Source organism: Typopeltis vanoorti, chromosome 8 (assembly GCF_054136105.1).
Source record: "Typopeltis vanoorti isolate ZY-2024b chromosome 8, IOZ_Tvanoo_1.0, whole genome shotgun sequence".
Classification (NCBI taxonomy): domain Eukaryota; kingdom Metazoa; phylum Arthropoda; class Arachnida; order Uropygi; family Thelyphonidae; genus Typopeltis; species Typopeltis vanoorti.
The window spans coordinates 24712260-24732006 of record NC_143556.1 but is presented as its reverse complement, the minus strand read 5'-3'; the positions used below and the strand labels follow the sequence as shown (position 1 = coordinate 24732006).

Below are 19747 nucleotides of genomic sequence, written 5' to 3'. Positions count from 1 at the left end.
TGGTCCTTACATCTTAAACGTCAATTGTAGCGTTTCAAAAATGCTTGCTGCGTGAAGCTTGTATTGCATGTTTTGAAAAATCCGCCATTTGTTTACCTCAAGTTATTTGCTAAATTCAATAATTCTTTAGTATCGGGGAAAGTTGTTATTGTACTTATAAAACGGTGTTTTATTGCATTTATTTAGTGAAAAACTAGGAACCCCTTCCCCAAGGTTGGTAGGCGAAGTATCATTGGAAATATCCTTTCTCATCCTAACCAGAAATGTTCTTCACAAATTCATTAGCACGAAGAGTAAAGTTGACATATTTGGTCCAATTTCCTGCTTCCTTCTGACCTAACTACCAGTGACTTTCTTCTATTAGCCCCGTTGAAGATAGACCTTGCCAGGCGATCATTTCCAAGCTACGAGTTTACATTCAGCATGTTGATGTGGCCAATAAGCAGCGGTTCAAAGTCTACAATAGATTCATTATTAAACTCTTAGAAATATAGAAAAGTCAAGAGAAGTGCAACAATTATATTTAAACATAGTTCTACAGTTTATTTGGATGTGTGTGTTCTTCTGGCCAGTTTGCTTGTTTTGGAAGATGAAACACGCAAGTTACGAAAACCTTTTCACTTCATGTGTAAGCCCTAACTCACCTTCAATTGAAAATCCCTGATAAAGGTTCTGTGCGTCCTAGATTGAATTCGAGCCCGGATCTTTCCAATCACAGAGCATCGTCGAAACCGACCGAACTACGGAAGCTTTTTTTTTTTTTTAAATATGCAATGCCCTGAGATTTTTTTTTAAATTCTAAACATTGCTTTCAACAATTCATTCATTAATCAGCCCATTAAATGTAGTTTGTTTCATCAAAAACGATATTCTTTTCTTAGCTCATTATTAATATATTAAAATATACGTATACGATTTAATTACCTATACGAATACGTATTAAGTGAAGTATCGTTTATTTGCACACATTCGATTAAAACCTATAGTTAAAATACAGTCTAAAAATATTTGGAAAGATCAAGTTTGAATCCTGTGTGAAATGCGAACCATTAGGAGGGCTTTTGAACTGACGGGAGTTAGCTGGTATCCAGGAGATAAAATTTTAACCTCCCGGATCTTGTTTTCATGGCGCAAAAACTGAAACCGGCCAGAATGATATACCAGCATGCATAAAACACTCTCTCCTTATTATACAAATCAGGTAAACTGTTCGAAAGAAAACAACAACAAAAATTAACCATTAATAGACATAATAAAGTATGTCCTTAGCAACTTCGGACATACTTTTAATGGTCATGTAATAATACCTTAGACTTGCAAGGTAATTAAAAACAATCCAACTCTTCTCTAAGGAAGTGAAAATTCAATTTGTTCCACCCCCCCCCCCAAGCGACTACAGATTTTTTTAGCAAACAGGATAGTGTTTCCGCATGAAGTATTTTTAACCACCACTGTACAGGTCCAATAATTATTTATTGGACATATATAGACACATATACAAATCAAATATTTGTTCTATAATATTCATCCATAATATCCACCAACCAGTCCCGCCTTTCCAGCTTATTTTTGCAGATGAATCATTTTAAGCACAAATATCATGTTTTATTAATTCCAAAAAATGTACAATTTCTAATTTTAATAATAATTACAATAGACAATTTCTATTAAAAATATTTCACTATAAACGAATCACTGTTTAAATTAGACAGGTATATAAAATTTAAGAAAAAAAAGAAGAAAAGAAAATTGAGGAAAGAATCTTAGGAATAACTTCTTTGTTATGCTAGCATTTCCGAGAAACTTAACCATAACTTTCCTTCACGCTAAATCACAAAATCACTTAATTTGCTACACTAACCTTACATAATGTATTCTGATCGCGTTGGCATTGTCAAGACCTTGGATAGTATTACCTATACTCCATTTTACACACGTATATCTTCGTACACGAAAATAATTTCCTGCTTAAAAAAAAAGCAGACGAAGTTGTTTGCCTTCAAAAGTTGGTTACAGATGAAAAAATAAATAAAAATAAAGATATTCGTCTTGCGAAATTGTGGAAAGATTAATCTCGTACTAAAGACAGAATATCAATTTTGGATTGGGTTCAAGGTAATATATATAATTAAATTATTTGAACAGATTCTGGATTGGTTACTTGATGTTTTGATCAGTTTTATCCTGTTAACGCTAGAATATTCCTTCAAGAGTTACCTATCCACTTCTACACGTCTAAGAAGTGTGTTCACTGGAACTCGAAGATTGGATCGCAATATTAGTGTGCATTTTAAGGAATCTCTGTGTCGCATTGCAATTTGTAGAAGGTAGGGGATTTTTGTATTTGGCAGAATTTTTTGTTGTTGTTGTTGTTTAGTATTAAACAGTGACTGAGAAGTATTCTTATTAGTTGAAATGGTGAGAAAAGGAGAAAAACAAGAAATATAAATCTATTTTATGGGATGCTACCGCTATCCGAAGCCGGATAAATAAGATAGGGGCTGGTGCTGTCGATGGACAAAATGGATTGCCATCGACATCATCAACTAAGGATATGAAGGGAATATATTTCGTCTGTTAATGTCATGTGTTCTTCGGCCGGTTTGTCTGTGAAAAAAAAAAAAAAAACTTGCTATATTCCGATGAGACGACAGCTAACTCCAGTTCAAAATCTCTCGTAAATGTTCTTCGTGTCCAGATTTCTAACAAAGGTTATCGCTGTGCTTAAGGCTCATCAATAGTAGATTTATTTTATTTTAACTACTGACGACAACATTCATATTTCTCTTTCTGACCGAGCCTAGCAGCGAATTGTTTACTACGAAAATGGTGGAAATGCCGCAATACTTCAAGTGAGGAATGAGCTTAGCAGTCACAGTTAAATTAAACCTTTAACTGGTGTAACCTTTAATTTCGCGAATCTCTCGGTTATCCCTCGGTTCACTGAGAGAATGTTCGCGAAGGAAACGGAGGATTAGATTATAAATAAAAAATTAATACGAATTGTTTCCTAGATGGTTTGCGTGGAATCTGGACCTCGAAAAGGTCTAGATGGTCTGCTTGTCTCCATGTGCCACAGGCATATGGGTAACTAAAAGGTAAGCGTTTATGAGTAGTTATGGCTATGACGAGAAATTTCAATCTTTCAATCCATTCAATCTTTAACCACAATTTAACTCGTTATAACGCATAATGTTCATTATTTACTTATAGTCTAGTTGTTGCTATGATGCTTTTTCTGAACAAAAGCAACTAAACAGCTTAAACAATTTGTATGATCCTTTAGGTAGCAACTTGGCTAGGTTAATAGCACTCCCTTGTTGATGAATTCCAACGAAATGATCCTGATAATCGATGACTGTTTTTTTTTTTAAATAATTCCAGAAAGGTTAAACACCTGTAGCGTATAAGTAGTCAGGTAGCTGCGGGTGTACTTGAACACCCGTACAACCGTACGGGTGTTCAAATGCACACGGCACAAAGGCGCAACATCTATTGATTTTTTCCCCTTTTTATTATAACAATGTTACGAAGGCCTCCCCCAAAGTCCTCTATTCAGTCCTATCTTGAGCTTTTCTATGCCAGTGAGTTCCAACCAACTCTTTAATCTCATCCTCCATCCTCTCTTTGGTCTTCCTGAAGCTCTCTTTCCATCTCTGGAATAGATGTAAAGAGATATTCTGATATCAGCTTTGTCTATTTTTGAGTGTTGGGCAGACCAACTGTCTTCTAATGGTCTGCCCAACAATTGTCTTCTAATGGACAGACCATTGTCTTCTAATGGCTGTTATAATGTTATTTGAACCCATCAACTCCACTTTCTAATCATGCCATTAAAAAACTCAGAGACTGGAATGCAATGTGCTTTTAAAAATTGCTGATGATGTTAATAAAGATATCTTGAATGTCAACCACAGGTATACGTTCGAAAATACCCACCCTTAAATTTATTTCCTTAGTACTATTTTGGAATTCTATTTTAAGTAAAATAAATACGATAAGCAAAATGATTAAGAAGACTATATTTTGATGACAAATAATTTGCAGAGTCTCTTGACATTGGCGCTAACTTTTCCAACATAGAGAAACTACTAAAAAGGAAAGGTACGATTCAATTTCGACTGGAAATTCTATGATTAGCAAATCTACAACCAAATTGAATTTCAAAACCAGCCTTTCTCTCTCTCTCTCTCTCTCTCTCTCTCTCTCTCTATGTTGGATACAACACATCTCCTTTGAAAGAAAAATGTATGATACTGAAGAATACCACGACCTGATCAGTGTTCTAGACGATATATGACATATAAAGAATTATGATGAACGTGAACTACTTGCAAATGTGTAAAATTTTACAATTGAAATTCACCGATGAACATAATACTTGTGTAGCTCTCAGGATATATTTAACTTTTTCCAATATCGATAACCAGCTTAAATAATTTTATTTAAAATTACTATGCACAAGAAAGACTATCAAATCTAGCGACCATTTCATAGAAACAAAATACAATAACAACTGTCATAAAGAATTTCGTTTACAATTTAGCGAGCATGACGTAGAAGTATTTTATAACAAATTATATTCTAGACATAGATAGAATAACCTTCAAAATTACTGAGAGCAGGTGGAGAACCTATAACAGATGCTCTTCTCAAAATTTGTCAAGATGTATGGAACAATGAATCATGATGGCCTAAAGATTGGTGTACCTTTGTTCTAATTCCTATTCAAAATAAATAAATAAATGGATTATAAATGGATCAGTTTAATCAGTCATCCAAGCAGAAATTTTCCTAAAAATCTTACTCTGTATGATTGAGAGGAAAAGGAAAGCATACTTTAAAAGAGAACTAAACAGGATTCCGTAAAACAAATAGTACAATAGATCATTTAATTTACAATTTATCTCTTTGGAGAAAAATATATTGAACATAATAAAATACTATATCTCAATTTTAGAGATATTTAGAACGCCTTCGATGCAGTACAGCACGAGGCATTGTGGAGAATACTGAACTAGTATGGAATGGATAATAAGATAGTAGTCCTAATTAAAACTCTTTTACCGGCGATTTTAATAGAAATCAATGGCAATTACAGCAACCCTTTTAAAAATGAAAAAGTGCGTCAAGGTTTCGCCGATGCTTTTTTTAACCTATATTTGGAATAGATAATAAACTTAGCCTTAGTGAACAGCGGTATTGAAATTACAGTTAGTGGCAAAAAAATCAGTTATCTTAGATTCACTGATGACATTCACCTAATAGTAGAGAATGAACATCAGTTAGAAGAATTAACCGACAGAGTTCCTAAGGGTCTTTCTTGGTAATTATACGTTAAAGATCAGCATTCACAAATAAAAAACGATGTCTTCAGGGCTATGAAAATTTCAGTTAATTATGAAAAATTTCAAGAAGTAGAAAGATTCACCTATTCAAGAAACATACAACACAGAGATGGCCAGTTTAAACGTGATATGAAAGCAAGCATTGCGAAAGCAACTGCTACCCTTCAGAGATTGCATTACAGCCACTTTCGGATGGACAATAAAATACAGCTAGCTACAAGACTCTACCTCATCTATACCCTTGTTAACCCTGTCTTACTATACGGATGTGAGAGCTGGACATTACTAAAGAAAGATGAGAAAGGACTATTGGCCTTGGAGATGAAGTGCTACAGAAAACGTTTGAAGGTACCATACAGTGCATACGTAACAAATGACGAGGTTTCCATTGTTCAGAATGTTCAGATTCCTCTCGGAGTTTAATGTTCATGGAACCACAGAGGTTCAAAGCCAAACCAGGAAAAACAAGACCATACCATCACACTGCCACTTCCGAATTTCATACGTCCATCTCGGTAGAGGGTGTAGCGTGATTCATCGCTCTATAAAACAGCCTTCTAAGCTTCCACGTCTCACTGTACGCTCTTTGCACCACTAAAGACGACTCTGCATACTGGTTCAGGTAATGTGAGGCTTGCATATTGCGGTCCTTCCATGGAAACGTTGTTGTGAGCCTGGGTTCTGAAGTTTTTTGTGCAGATTCTTGTTTCAGTCGATGTCTGGCCCAATTTATCAACCATTTGCCAAACAGATAGGCCTGCAACATCCCATCACAACACTATTTCAAACTCCATCATTTCCCTTTGAGTAATAAGTGCTACTATGTTCACCTGGACACAGTTTTACTTGGGTACAACATATTCCTTCAATTTACACCGGCTACAAACACATGATGATCTTACATGGTACAATGCACCTTGTCCATGGGAATCTCCGTTGACTTCTTTGCAAGCAGCATTTATTTACTTTGCTCGGTGTGGCCACTTACTGTATTGAAGTGGAACTTCACAGTGGTTTGGACCAATGTTGATATTTCGGTTATATCTTCCGGAAGTAACCTCATATATAATATAGAACTCTTGTATCTTCAGGCAGATTGGTGTTAGACCAGAAATAATGCAAGCGTCCTCTAAAGAGGTTCCTGTATCCTTTACTTATTTGCATGGCTATATGGCGATGAATTCTCTTTAACTCTTGAGGCTCTGCTTAGATTTTAGTGCATCTTTCAAAAGGGGGGGTTGCATCTTACGATATCACTCCGGAATATACTGTTTTCAGCATTCGTTAGCCCCAGTCGATAATTTTCTTTGAATATTTAGCTAGAATGCAATTTGTAAGATTTATCTGGAAACATATGAAATGGGCTTGTTGAAGTTAAATCTGTTGTTCCTCCTTGGTATTTTTATTCACTGGCTACCTTTAGACCTTACCCCGTTTTGGAAGACTGTTACAGATTGTTTACGTTAGATGCGGAGTACTTTAGACTTGGTACTATTTGAAGTAACTTTCTCCTTACAGGTCAACTCCACAATTTTAAAAAAAGTTCAATGTTGGCCATACTTCTAACTGTAAGCCTTCGCGTCGTTATATCACATCAAAGCTATCGTTTCAGTAGTGAAAAAAGTCTTCATAACGAGTCGTAGTGAATGTTTCAGAAACGTGGTCCACTAGAAGAACCTTGCGGAAGCCTCGTTTGATTTCTTTCATCACAGTCGTGATTGTCAATGATCTTCTGCCTGGGAAATAATTTTTTGTAAGGCAGGAAGGCCTGTGTAGCTCAGTGGAAGTGACACTTGCGTCCTCTGCACATGGTCCCTTGAAGTTTGACTTAAGCTCTGGAGGAACTTTTCTAATCCTTTCTTCGACCGGTTCCCGAGTTAGTCGATCTCTGGCACGGGCAAGCAGGTTTTTCCTCCTGAAGAACCTGCTTGCCCTGAAAATCCTGAAACTAGAGATTTTCGTCCCATAAACTCAAGAAAATCGACTATAGTACCCACATTGTTTCAGACAGTGACATATCCTGTTAGGGTTGGGTACCACTTGTTTAAGACTTCTCCATTATTAATAGTTTCATTTCTTGTGATTCCTATTTTGATTTTTCTTGATCTGTTTTATCTTTTGTGATGTTTTCAGTTTCTTCACTGTTTAATTGAGCTACCGGATCGACAATTAATTTAAAGCAAGGTTAGCTATTCGCTTCGTAGGTTTTTATTGTTTTGATGAGTTGGTTGATCTAAATTATCCTGAATTGATTTTTGGATAATTTTGTTTCGTTTTTCATTCTGTTGAATACTTTCGTTAGTTCGCTCACTGAAGTTAATATGCCCTATTTAAAATAATTTCTTAAGTTGCCACTAACTTTGAAACGTTACGCAACAAATCTAAGTCTTTCTCTCTTAAACTCCACCTCACAGTGTGCCGCCATCGTTTAAAGTTCAAGAAATATGTATACATACCGACCACTGAATCACAAACGTTGTTTTAATACCGTGTTGGACCTCCTTTAGTCCGAATTACAGTATATATGAGATTTGGCATAGATTCCACAAGGTGGTGGATTGCATTTATGCCTACAACGTCTGGTGTTCACCAGACTGTCCTTTAACTGGCTCATAATCCACGGAAGAGGACTTTTCTCCAAGATCTGCTTTTATCTAACATGGCCCATACATTCTCAATGATGACGTTCGGATGAGGGCTCTGCAATGACCACAGAAGAGAGTGGAACTCGGTGTCATGCTCACTGAACCACTGTTGAACAATTCTTGGTCGACGGACAGTAGCACTCTCCTCCATAAAACAACCTTCACCTGCTGGATAAAAGTCAACATTGCAGGATGGACTTGATCAGCAACAACGTTCAGATTCCTTGGACGACACACGACCTTCCAACAATATCAGGGGGACCTGTTCCGTACCAACAGAACATGTTCCACACCACGACATCACTTCCAGAACCTTGAATTCTTTACGAGGAAAGCTAAGTTTATTGCTTCATGGGGCTCCCACCACACTCTCTGCCTGCCTTCGGTACAGAACAAGATGCACATTGACTCATTGCATGACGTTTTCCAGTTTTTCTTGTGACCATTCAGGGTGTAGACGAACTTTACGGTTCTTCGCAGAAATCAGTGATTCCTGTATAGGCATACAACTGCCAATACCAAATCGAATATGCAGAGGAAATTGAAGAGGTTCAATTCCCTGAGCATAGTTCGGTGAGCTATGGGTCGGAAAAAGCTTTAATGAAATGATTCCGTCAATTGCTGTTTCTCCGTACAAGCCTTCTCAGACGATAGCGATCTCGTTCTTGGCAGACTGACTTAGAACTACAGTTACGCCATTAGACAAACAATGTAGACTTTTTTCCCACTGATTAAACACCTGGGAAATCTTACCTTTTGAGAAACCAGTCAGCTCTGTTGGTTTGAAAATCGTGGCTCCAGACAGACGGACACAATAAGCCCTTAATCGAACTCCGAAAAATCCTTTCTTTCTCATTGTGATCAACACTATTATCGATTACTGACCAGCATCATTCTTAAATACTGTAGTCGCCTAGAGATTGTGATGACACACGTGACCTAGTATTTTGCATATACGCTGCGTAAGTGACGTTTATATACATCTTTATAAGGTCCAAGAACTGTTCACAAGGAACAGTTTTTTTTTTTACCTTCAAAGTACTGTTCCTTGTGATTTTTGTACCTCTCAGAGGCAGAAATTGGGGATGCTTGCCGTTGCTATAGCAGTTAATCCTATTGTGAGAGAGACGTTGTGTTCAAGAGTAGCTGAAATCGATGCATTCTCAACAGTAGTATTCGGACCACTCATACGCACTTAGAATTATGATACTATGGAGTAAATTACTTACTATTAGAAAAATGCTGTACAAGCTGTCAGTGGGTACTAGACACATTCAGTTTTTCTGTTTGATACCATACAAAATCAGGCTGAAAAGAGGAGCGATCAGAAACATCTGTTCAGATCTGACCATTACCATGTTTATGGAGTGTGTGTGTTTAAATCTCTGTGAATATCCAGCAAGCTGATTCAAATTGATTGATTGATCCTTCGTCCGCATTCTCAATCTATTTAATCGATTTAAATAGACTGATAGTGCGGACAAAAATAACTTTTGTCAGTTTAATTTGTCCAAGTCTAAGATTATTCACTTTGGAGTGAAAAGATTACATGGTATGCATTACATGGAAGAAACTTCGATTTGGATGACATTGAATTTCAAAGACATATTGCAAAAATGTATGTCTTTGAAATTCAATGGATACTTCAAATTACTGGATACTGAAGAAGATATTCACAAGTAGAGAGAGAGAGAGAGAGAGAGAGAGAGAGAGAGTGTGTAAAAGAGAGAGAGGGGGGGGGGATGGAGAGAAGGAGATTGTTATTCCTCTTTGGCCAACCTGGCCAGCACAAAAATATATAAAATATTTCCTTTTATGGAAATACGTGCAAATCTCATTCAGCAGAAGTTTCTGATTAAAAAAGAATGCAGATATAATATAAATGAATAAATAAATACTTTAACTGCTTTTATTCTGCAAAGTGAGAGCAGGCAGAGTTCCTTTTGCCCTGACTTTTGAAGACAAATGGGTAACCTTTAAGGCTTCATTGATAGTGAGCATGAAGCAAATCTTTTCCGGAGCGAATATGGCAGACAGCTGCTGCCATCTCATATCCCCTAAACACTAACACTTGTTGCCTGTAATAGTGTATATTCTACGGTTCATATTTGAAATGCAGGTTTAAAACCCGAATTTCAGATGGAATCCTATTTGTCTATGCTAGAGATCAACTGACTGGGGAACTTTCGAAGAAAGGCGTAAAAAAAGTTCCTCTATTCTGCGACTAGAATCTAAAACTAGAAACAAAATGACTGCTCTAGTAGCGTTTGCACCTATACGTTTCAGTCGTCGTTATTCTATGATTCCAACAAACAAATTTATTCAAATTTGTTTGTTGGAATCTATACAAAAAGAATCCATACAAAAATTTGTGGAGCAATTCCAGTTTTGTTCTAATCGAATAATTTGATTTGCACGTGTCGAAATTATATATTGCAATAACTCGCTCTGGGATAAGGGAATTTAATAAAATTCGGAATTGAGAACGTAAACAAAACGTTGTCCATATGGTCTAATTTTGATTTCGATAGGTACTTTTTATTAACAAAATTATTTGAATATGATTTCTAGCTGACTGGGTGGAATTTAATGAAATTTGCCATTTAAAATTTCAATTAAATATTCTGATAACTTTCAATTCTGATTTTAATTATGCTATTTCTAGCATCAGTTGGTGTATAAACATAGTATAACTTCTGACACTCTCGAGTTCTCTGAATAACGTAACTCTATCACAGAATAATTCTCGCAAAAACAACGTCAACAGTGACAATCGAAAATTCGAGTCTGATCAGTATTTTTTCAATAGCGACTTGTAAATACGGAACTTGGAACCTAAAGATGTCTTATAGAAAAATGATAGTTGCTTTTGATGTGTAGTGTTACAGGAGACTGTTGAGGACTTCTCATACTGAAAGACGAATAAATGGATGGGTGTTAGACAAGATAAGTAGAACTTTAAAACTCCTTAAGGGTACTGATGGAAGAAAGCCGAAATACTTTGCACACAATGAAAGAATGGAAGGAGGACTTTTCAAGTAATAATAGAAGGTAAGGTCTCTGAATAAAAGGAAAGAGGTAGTCCCTCAATGAGATGAATAGATGGTTCTGGGTGGAGTGACTGATCTTTAGAAAATAGAAAGTTGTAGCCTCCAGAAAAGCATACAACAGTAACATCTGGCAAGGAGAGGTGTGGCATATTACTAAGGAGTGGAGTGGCCACACAGCATCTGATGATGTCCAATGAGCTTATGGATGGATGAATGGATTGATGGAACAGCGTTGTATAAAAGCAATTATATGAACCGTTATTTACCAATGTGGTAGAGAGAATATGGTAGCGTGTAGTAGTTTTTATTACACTATACTAATCTTAGATACAAGAATGTTTCAGAGAAGATCATTTTTCTTTCCCATTCTTTTTGTGTAGCTAATATTCCGATTTTATTTGCAAAACAAAATCACAACAACTACAGTACACATTCCAAAAATGGTTCTGGATTCACTTCCTGCGATGTAGTAGGTTCTTTATAAGCTGCTGCTCAATCTATATCTTAATGTGCAGTTATACAGAACATAAAGACAATCAATACGAGTAATTTGTGTTGGTTTCCTTTTTATTTATGTTTATTTAATTATTTACTTTTTTCATAAAAAAAAAGCTTTTATGATGACGTGACCCAAACGAAGGGTGCAGATTCAAGATGATTGACTACATATAAACGAAAACAGAAAAAGATTTTAATAGCCTTAATATTTCTGAAGAACTTCATGCTTCTGTAGATATCGTGAGAGAGACAAGGTCTTCTTGATGGGGAGGAGGTAGAGAGGATCCAGAGGCGAGTGACCAAGATGATAGCTTGTCTATGGAATGAACCATATGAGAACAGGTTGAAGATTTGTGGGTTGCAGACATTGGTTAATAGGCGGAAAAGGGGTGATATGATTGAGACATTCAAATTACTGAAGGGTTTTTACAAGATTAATTCAGAGGAAATTTTTCAGAACAGGTCTGGTGATGGGAGAACTAGGGGCCATCCATGGAAACTGGATGGCTCCTAGTTCTGGATGGGCAAGAGTTTAGCTAACACGGGTGTTAGAACTAGGTCTTTTACTTGGAGAATGGCGAATGAGTGGAATAAGCTGCCAGAGTTTGTTGTGGGTGCCATGACTGTAATGAATTCAAAACAAAGTATGATAGATACTGTGCGAATGGCGAATAGTTGGTCTTGATATGATGTTTAGGGCCTCCCTCGATGAGTCTAAGGACTCTTTGGAGTTGCCCGTAATAATAATAATAATATTCGATACCATGATTTCTTTCTATTTTCAAAAATTTTTAGAAAGATATTTTACTCGGTAAGATATTTATTTCAAGTTCAGTAGTTTCGTATTAATATGCTATAGGCTCTAATCCCTCTAGTAGGTGGACTTAATATTAAAAATAAAATTCAAATATTTCTGAAATATCTAATACCATCATTAGAAACCATTTATGTATGTTTGTATAACATCAGCTTGTAAAAGGAAAAAAATAAAAATAAATATTAAATTTACAGCGGTCGATCTTTCCAGAACAAATCTATGTTGCAATAAAACCTGAAATAATATATTAAATTATAAATGCTTTTATTAAGCTGACGCGAAAAATATATTTAAAATAATAATAATGATGATGTCCTTGACTATCACGTGGCTAGTAATGACAGTGAAACTAGACGAAGAGAAAACTTAATATTCTAATCAGGACTTACTGAATTCACTTAATCTCTAAAGTAGATCTTGAAACACTGAATAATAACCACTTTTTTTTGCTCTTGACCTAAATCAGCTACAAAATAAACGTACCGTCGACGTTCGTAGTGCGGAAACAGTTTCTGATATATTTTAATGCATTTAATGAGATTAAAGATTACAAATATACTGACTTCACTAGTAATTTAATAAACTTGAAAATTACAAATTTTTTTGCGCATAAAGTTATTGAAAATCTTAGAGCAAAGGCATTTTGTGCACCTGCTTGCCACAATACGAACTTGAGGAGTTTCACATTAAAAAAAAAAATAATAATAAAATAATAAAAAAAAATTGGCACAGGATCATGACTTGATATTTATTTATATTGGAGTAATCGATAAAAATAATTATGCTGCTCAGGAGGAATTACGAAATTCGTTCGATCAAAATTATCGAAAATTGCAACCGCACAGTTTTCACGTCTTTCAAATGATCAGTTCAAAAAAAAAAAAAAAAGGCAAGGCATAAACGATTTAGTAATTATTTTAATTTTATGTTACATTCTAATGTATACGTGCACATTGGGTTATTCAAATTAAATGACGAAAAAAACTCCAAAACGATAAATTTAATTATATGAATTTTAATTAATTATATTTATTATAATAACATTCTGCAAAGAAAGAAAAAACTATGTCATTAAGATCGTTATAATACTAAGTTGGTATTGTCTTGTCTTAAGCTTTTCACGAACCATTCAGGTTCTTTAGCTGTGGACTTCACAACCGAGACCGTCTCGAGGATAAGGTGGTTGGCTGTCTGGCTTCCGGTGTGTCCCATGTCTGTCAATGCCTATGTTCACGATGTCGGTTTGCCTGTTCTGAGGAACGAAAGACCTGAGCTTCCGGGTGAAACCTACCCCCGACCTCCGTATGAGAGCGGCTAACTCACCTTTAGTCGAAAGATACCAGATAAAGGTTCCTCACGTCTTGGACGAGAATCGAATCCAGGTCATTTCGACCAAAGGGCTTCGTCTATACCAACTAAGCTACGGAGGCTCACAAACTTGGTATTATTATTATTATTATTATTATTATTATTATTATTATTATTATTACAAAAACCTCCATGGAGTCAAAGACTCATCGTGGGAGGTCCACTGTTATACACAAAGTTTATCATACTGTGCCTTAAATATATTCACTGTCTCTGCACACACCACACTCTCGGGCAAAGCATTCCAATCACTCACCACTCTCCATGAAAAAAACATGCTCCTCACTCCCTTGCTCACACCCTCCTTATACAGCTTCCAGGAATGACCTCTTGTTCTCCTGCTATCCTCACCCATTCTGTGCAAAACCTCCCCGACGTTAATCTGGTAATAACCACTCAACAGCTTATATGTCTCAATCATATCCCCCTCCTCCTTCTATCCACCAATTTCTGCAAATTGCATTTTGTCAATCTGTCTTCATATTCTACATTCCAGAGACCAGAAACCACCTTAGTCAATCGCCTCTGAACTTTTTCCAACGCAATTTCATCTTTTTGAAAACCAGGTGACCAGATCTGTGCATAGTAATCCATATGTGGCCTGATCAAAGCCTTATACAAAGGAACCATAACATCCTTACTTCTACAAGTCAATGTCCTCCGCATCATTCCCATTATCCGCTGTGTTGTCTTCACTATTTTAGCAACATGTCCCCGAAATTTTAGGTCCTTGTCTACAATCACTCCCAGATCTCTCATTTCCTCTACCTCTTCCAAGATATTCGCACCGATTGTGTAATTTACATCCCATCTCTGCTTCCCAAATTTCAAAACCTTACACTTTGAGACATTGAATTGACATCCCCACTTATTTACCCATTCAGACAGTGTATTCAAGTCCTCTTGCAAAGCTACAGCATCCACACTACTCCTGATAGCTCTGCCCAACTTTGCATCATCTGCAAACAACTGCACATCACCATTCAGACCTCTCCAGATATCATTTACATACAAATTAAACAGCAATGGACCCAAAACAGACCCTTGAGGTACACCACTAGTAACTTTCCTCTTCTGCGATATCGCTCCTCCATAGACAACTCGCTGATACCTATCAGACAACCAATCTCCAATCCAGTGAACCAATCTACTGTTCAGCCCCATCCGTTCCAATTTAATTACCAGCTTGTCATGTGGCAATTTATCAAACGCCTTTACAAAATCTAAATATACCACTGTATATGCAATACCCTTATCCAACGCATTTGTCACTTTATTATAAAAAGTAAGCAGGTTGCTAAAGCATGGTTTTCCTTTAGTAAATCCATGCTGGCCACCAAAGAGTATTTTTCTGTTGTCAACCCAATTCTGAACTTTATTCCTAACTAACTTCTCTAATACCTTGACCACAACTCCAGACACACAGACTGGTCTATAATTCAAAGCCTTACTCTTATCACCTCCCTTATGAATTGGAACAATTTTACCTTCTTTCCACTCTTTTGGAACTTGACCCAGTGAGAGACTGATGTTGAAAAGATATACAAAAGCTGTTGTTAACTCTCTGGCACATTCCCTCAAGACACGTGGTGAAATAGCATCAAATTCCACAGCCTTATTTACATCAAGTCTATTCAATTCCTCATATACCTCCTGTTCACTTACTAACAGTTCCTCCTCCTCCTCTTCTCCCACAACTTTCAAGTTCTGCATGATGTCACATTCGCAAGAGTGAAATACCTTTAGAAATTGCTCATTAAATATCTCAACTATATCCTCCGCAGCGGTTATCATTCCACCGTTTTCACCAATCAATCCCATTCTACCATAATCATTCTTTCTTCTACTGGCAACATATCGAAAAAACTCCTTAGGATTTTTTTTGGCTGCTTTAGCTAACTGCTGCTCATACTGCATTTTTGCTACCCTTATCAAGCTAGCACCTTCCTCGCCTGCTCTTTGTACTTCTCATGCAATTGGTTGTTATATATACTCATTTTGTCTTTCTTCCATAATACCTTCTTCTTCCATATTGCATACCTTATCTCTTGATTCATCCATTTTACACCCACTCTGTTTACCCTCTTGACCCTCGGAATACACTCTGATATTGCCTCCACCAAATAGTTCTTGAGTATGGCCCAAGCAGCATTGATATCCTTTCCATCCAGTTCTTCTTTCCAATTTATTATCGCAAGCTGTTTCCTGAGCTTTTCGTAATTACCAGTCTTATAATTCCACATATATCCCTTTCTAACAGACATCCTCGAATGACTGGTCACCCTGCACGTGATCACTCGTGGTCACTCTCACCAGCTGGTGGAAGATTTGACACCTCATTTATAATAACATCATCTGATGAGATGATCAAATCCAATACTCTTGATCCTCGTGTACCCTCCGTTACGTACTGCCTAAGGTAATTATCTTTCAAAAACTCCAAAAATTCATTTTCTTTACCCCCAGATGCAGTCTCTTGCTTCCAATCTATATCACCATAATTAAAGTCGCCCATAATGATAACTCGTTTCTTGCTAGCTAGGCCAATTTGCCTATACATTTCCTTCTCATTACCTTCCATATTACCAGGTAACTCGATTAATTCAGTTTAAAGTGAATGTGGTCCAAGTCAGCAGTTGAGTTGTGCATCCCTGACCTAAAATACTTCACTCTTAGCCCAGGAGTTTTTTTTTAATAATAATAATAATAATGATAATAACAATAATAATAATAATAATAATAATAATAATAATAATAATAATAATAATAATAATAATAATAATAATAATAATAATAATAATAAGTTACTGTGCATTTACTGAAGCAAACACTGCTACCCAACTGCATCTTACAGAGAATTCGTAGCTATAATGAAAACATTCTTGAGAATATGAAACCATTGTTGAATTTATTTTGACACTGTCTGGTTCCATCAGTAGAATGCGTTTTCTCTTTAGTGAATTTATGACCGAGTAAGAGGAAAAATTGACTACACAGTAAAACCAATGTAAATTATAAAAACTTATTCTGAAAGAATGTAATGCGATGATTTTCACGAATTTATGCACAAAGAAAAACAATACGTGTGTGTGTGTGTGTGTGTGTGTGTGCGTGTGTGTGTGTGTGTGTGTGTGTGTGTGTGTGTGTGTGTGTGTGTGTGTGTGTGTGTGTGTGTGTGTGTGTGTGTGTGCGTGCGCGCGCGCGCGCGCTTAAAACTCTTCAACCCCATGAAACATGGGGATTAAAGAGTTTTAAGATATGAGATATTAATTTTAAATAATAAATAATAACTAAAATTTCAGTTTTATTTACTAGTTACATTACAATAGCATAATGTAAACAGAGCGATTATTTTTTTAAAATAATACCTGATTTTATTCCAATTAAATATGAACAATTTTTGTAATCGAAATAGTGAATTTCCCTTAACTGAAAATATTATTATTATTATTATTATTATTATTATTATTATTATTATTATTATTATTTATTTATTTATTTATTTATTATGTAGCTTAGTAGAAGTGGCGTTTGCACTCTACTGCGCTTGACCGCACGATGAAAGGCGTTCGAATCTAGTCGCTGACTAGAGGAACTTTTTCTAAGCCTTTTCTCGACCGGTTCCCGAGTTAGTCGATCTCTGGCACGAGTTTGCGGGTTTTTCCTCCAGGAAACTGGGGTTTTTCGTCCCATAAACTCAAGAAAATCGGCCGTCGAACCCGCATTATTTTCAGACATTAAATAATGATAATTAAATTGGATCGGATGGGGATGAACAGTAGATTGCTTCGCTGGATTGGAGATTGGCTGTCTGATAGGTATCAGCGAGTTGTCTATGGAGGAGCCATATCCCAGAAGAGGAAAGTTACTAGTGGTGTACCTCAAGGGTCTGTTTTGGGTCCATTGCCGTTTAATTTGTATGTAAATGATATTTGGAGAGGTATGAATGGTGATGTGCAGTTGTTTGCAGATGATGCAAAGTTGGGGAGAGCTATCAGGAGTAGAGCAGATGCTGTAGCTTTGCAGGACTTGAATACACTGGCCGAATGGATAAATAAGTGGGGATGTCAATTCAATGTCTCAAAGTGTAAGGTTTTGAAATTTGGGAAGCAGAGATGGGATGTACACAATCTGTGAAAATATGTTGGAAGAGGTAGAGGAGATGAGAGATCTGGGAGTGATTGTAGACAAAGACCTAAAATTTCGGGGCCATGTTACTAAAATTGTGAAGACAATACAGCGGATAATGGGAATGATGTGGAGGACATTGACTTGTAGAAGTAAGGATGTTATGGTTACTTTGTATAAGGCTTTGATCAGGCCACATATGGATTACTATGCACAGATCTGGTTGGCTGGTTTTCAAAAAGATGAAATTGCGTTGGAAAAGTTCAGAGGCGATTGACTAAGGTGGTTTCTGGTCTCTGGAATGTAGAATATGAAGACAGATTGACAAAATGCAATTTGCAGAAATTCGTAGATAGAAGGAGGAGGGGAGGGATATTATTGAGACATATAAGCTGTTAAGAAGTTGTTACCAGATTAATATCAGGGAGGTTTTGCACAGAATGGGTGAGGATAGCAGGAGATTTAAGAGGTCATTTCTGGAAACTGTATAAGGAGGGTGTGAGCAGGGGAGTGAGGAGCAGGTTTTTTTTCATGGAGAGTGGTAAGTGATTGGAATGCTTTGCCTAAGAATGTGGTGAGTGCAGAGACAGTGAATATATTTAAGGCACAGTATGATAAACTGTGTGCATAACAGTGGACCTCCCACGATGAGTCTTTGACTCCATGGAGGTTTTTATAATAATAATAATAATATTGTGTTAGGGTTAGGGACCACCAGATGGCGGCACTTGCTAGCCGCCTTCTTCACTGCATGCCGATTAATTAGTGATAGCCTTGGGCTAGCTCTCTTTGATTGGCTACCGGTGGAGATTGAACTGCCCACTCAGTCTCCAAAAGTTAGAAAGGGCTAAAAAACGGCGTTGCCTACTCCCTATATGAGAACAAAAAGGCGTTAGCTGATTTTTTTTTTAACAAAATCTCGAATTCCCCCACCCCCCAAATAATATCTCGTTTTCTTGAACTGCAAGAAATTATAGAGGCTAGGGATTTGGGGATGCTTGCGGACTGGGTTTAAGTTCAGAAGCCATATTGGAAATGATGACTGAAATATCTCATGGGATTGCTTGGCTATTAAAGAACACATTAACAAGTAGAGATAGATAGGTCATCATACCTCTTTATAAGACCTTGTTACAGTCCCATCTGAGTTATTGTGGTCATCTGGATTCGTTGAAGATATAAAAGAGGTGGAAAGGATCCAAAAGTGAGTGATCAAGATGGTGACGGGTCTATGGGATGTTCCTTATGAGGATATATTGCAGATGTACGAGTTAACAGAAATTGGCTAATAAGAGAAAAAGGATATGCTAGAGACATATATTACTTAAGGGTTGTAGGTTAATGCAGATGAAAATTTTCAGTACATGACTAGGGTGAGAAGAACTAGAGGCCATTCCAGGAAATTAGGAAGTTTAGTTAGGAAGAGCATGATATATATATATATATATATATATATATATATATATATATATATATATATATATATATATATATATATATATATATATATATATACATATATATATATATATCATGTATATATATATATATATATATATATTTATATATATATATATATACATGATATATATATATACATGTATATATATATATATATTTTTTTTTTTTTGCTTGGAGAAAGGTGAATGAGTGGAATGGGTTGCCAGAGTAAGTTCTGAGTGTTGCTTTGGAGGAATGAATTCAAAGAACAGGTTATGCAAATGATGGAGTATTTAATTTTCGGAATGTTAGTGGACCTCTCGCAATGAATCTATAGACTCCATGGAGGTGTCCATAAGAATATTATTATTAATGATAATAATTTGTGGGTACCTATTTATACGCTATTGTCATATACTTATGTTTCTGGCCTTTCCACACGTCTTATTTGAT

General features: G+C 36.3%; 1 pseudogene across 1 annotated transcript in view; it reads left to right on the top strand.

The window, feature by feature from the left end:
• Nucleotides 1–2308: 2308 nt before the first annotated feature.
• The window catches only part of LOC150103859 (sterol carrier protein 2 pseudogene), a 32851-nt pseudogene continuing 15412 nt past the window's right edge, over nt 2309–19747 (top strand). Inside the window, exon 1 of the transcript XR_016548718.1 lies at nt 2309–2327. The product of XR_016548718.1 is annotated as a sterol carrier protein 2 pseudogene, transcript variant X2 (transcript). The remainder of the gene's footprint in view (nt 2328–19747) is intronic.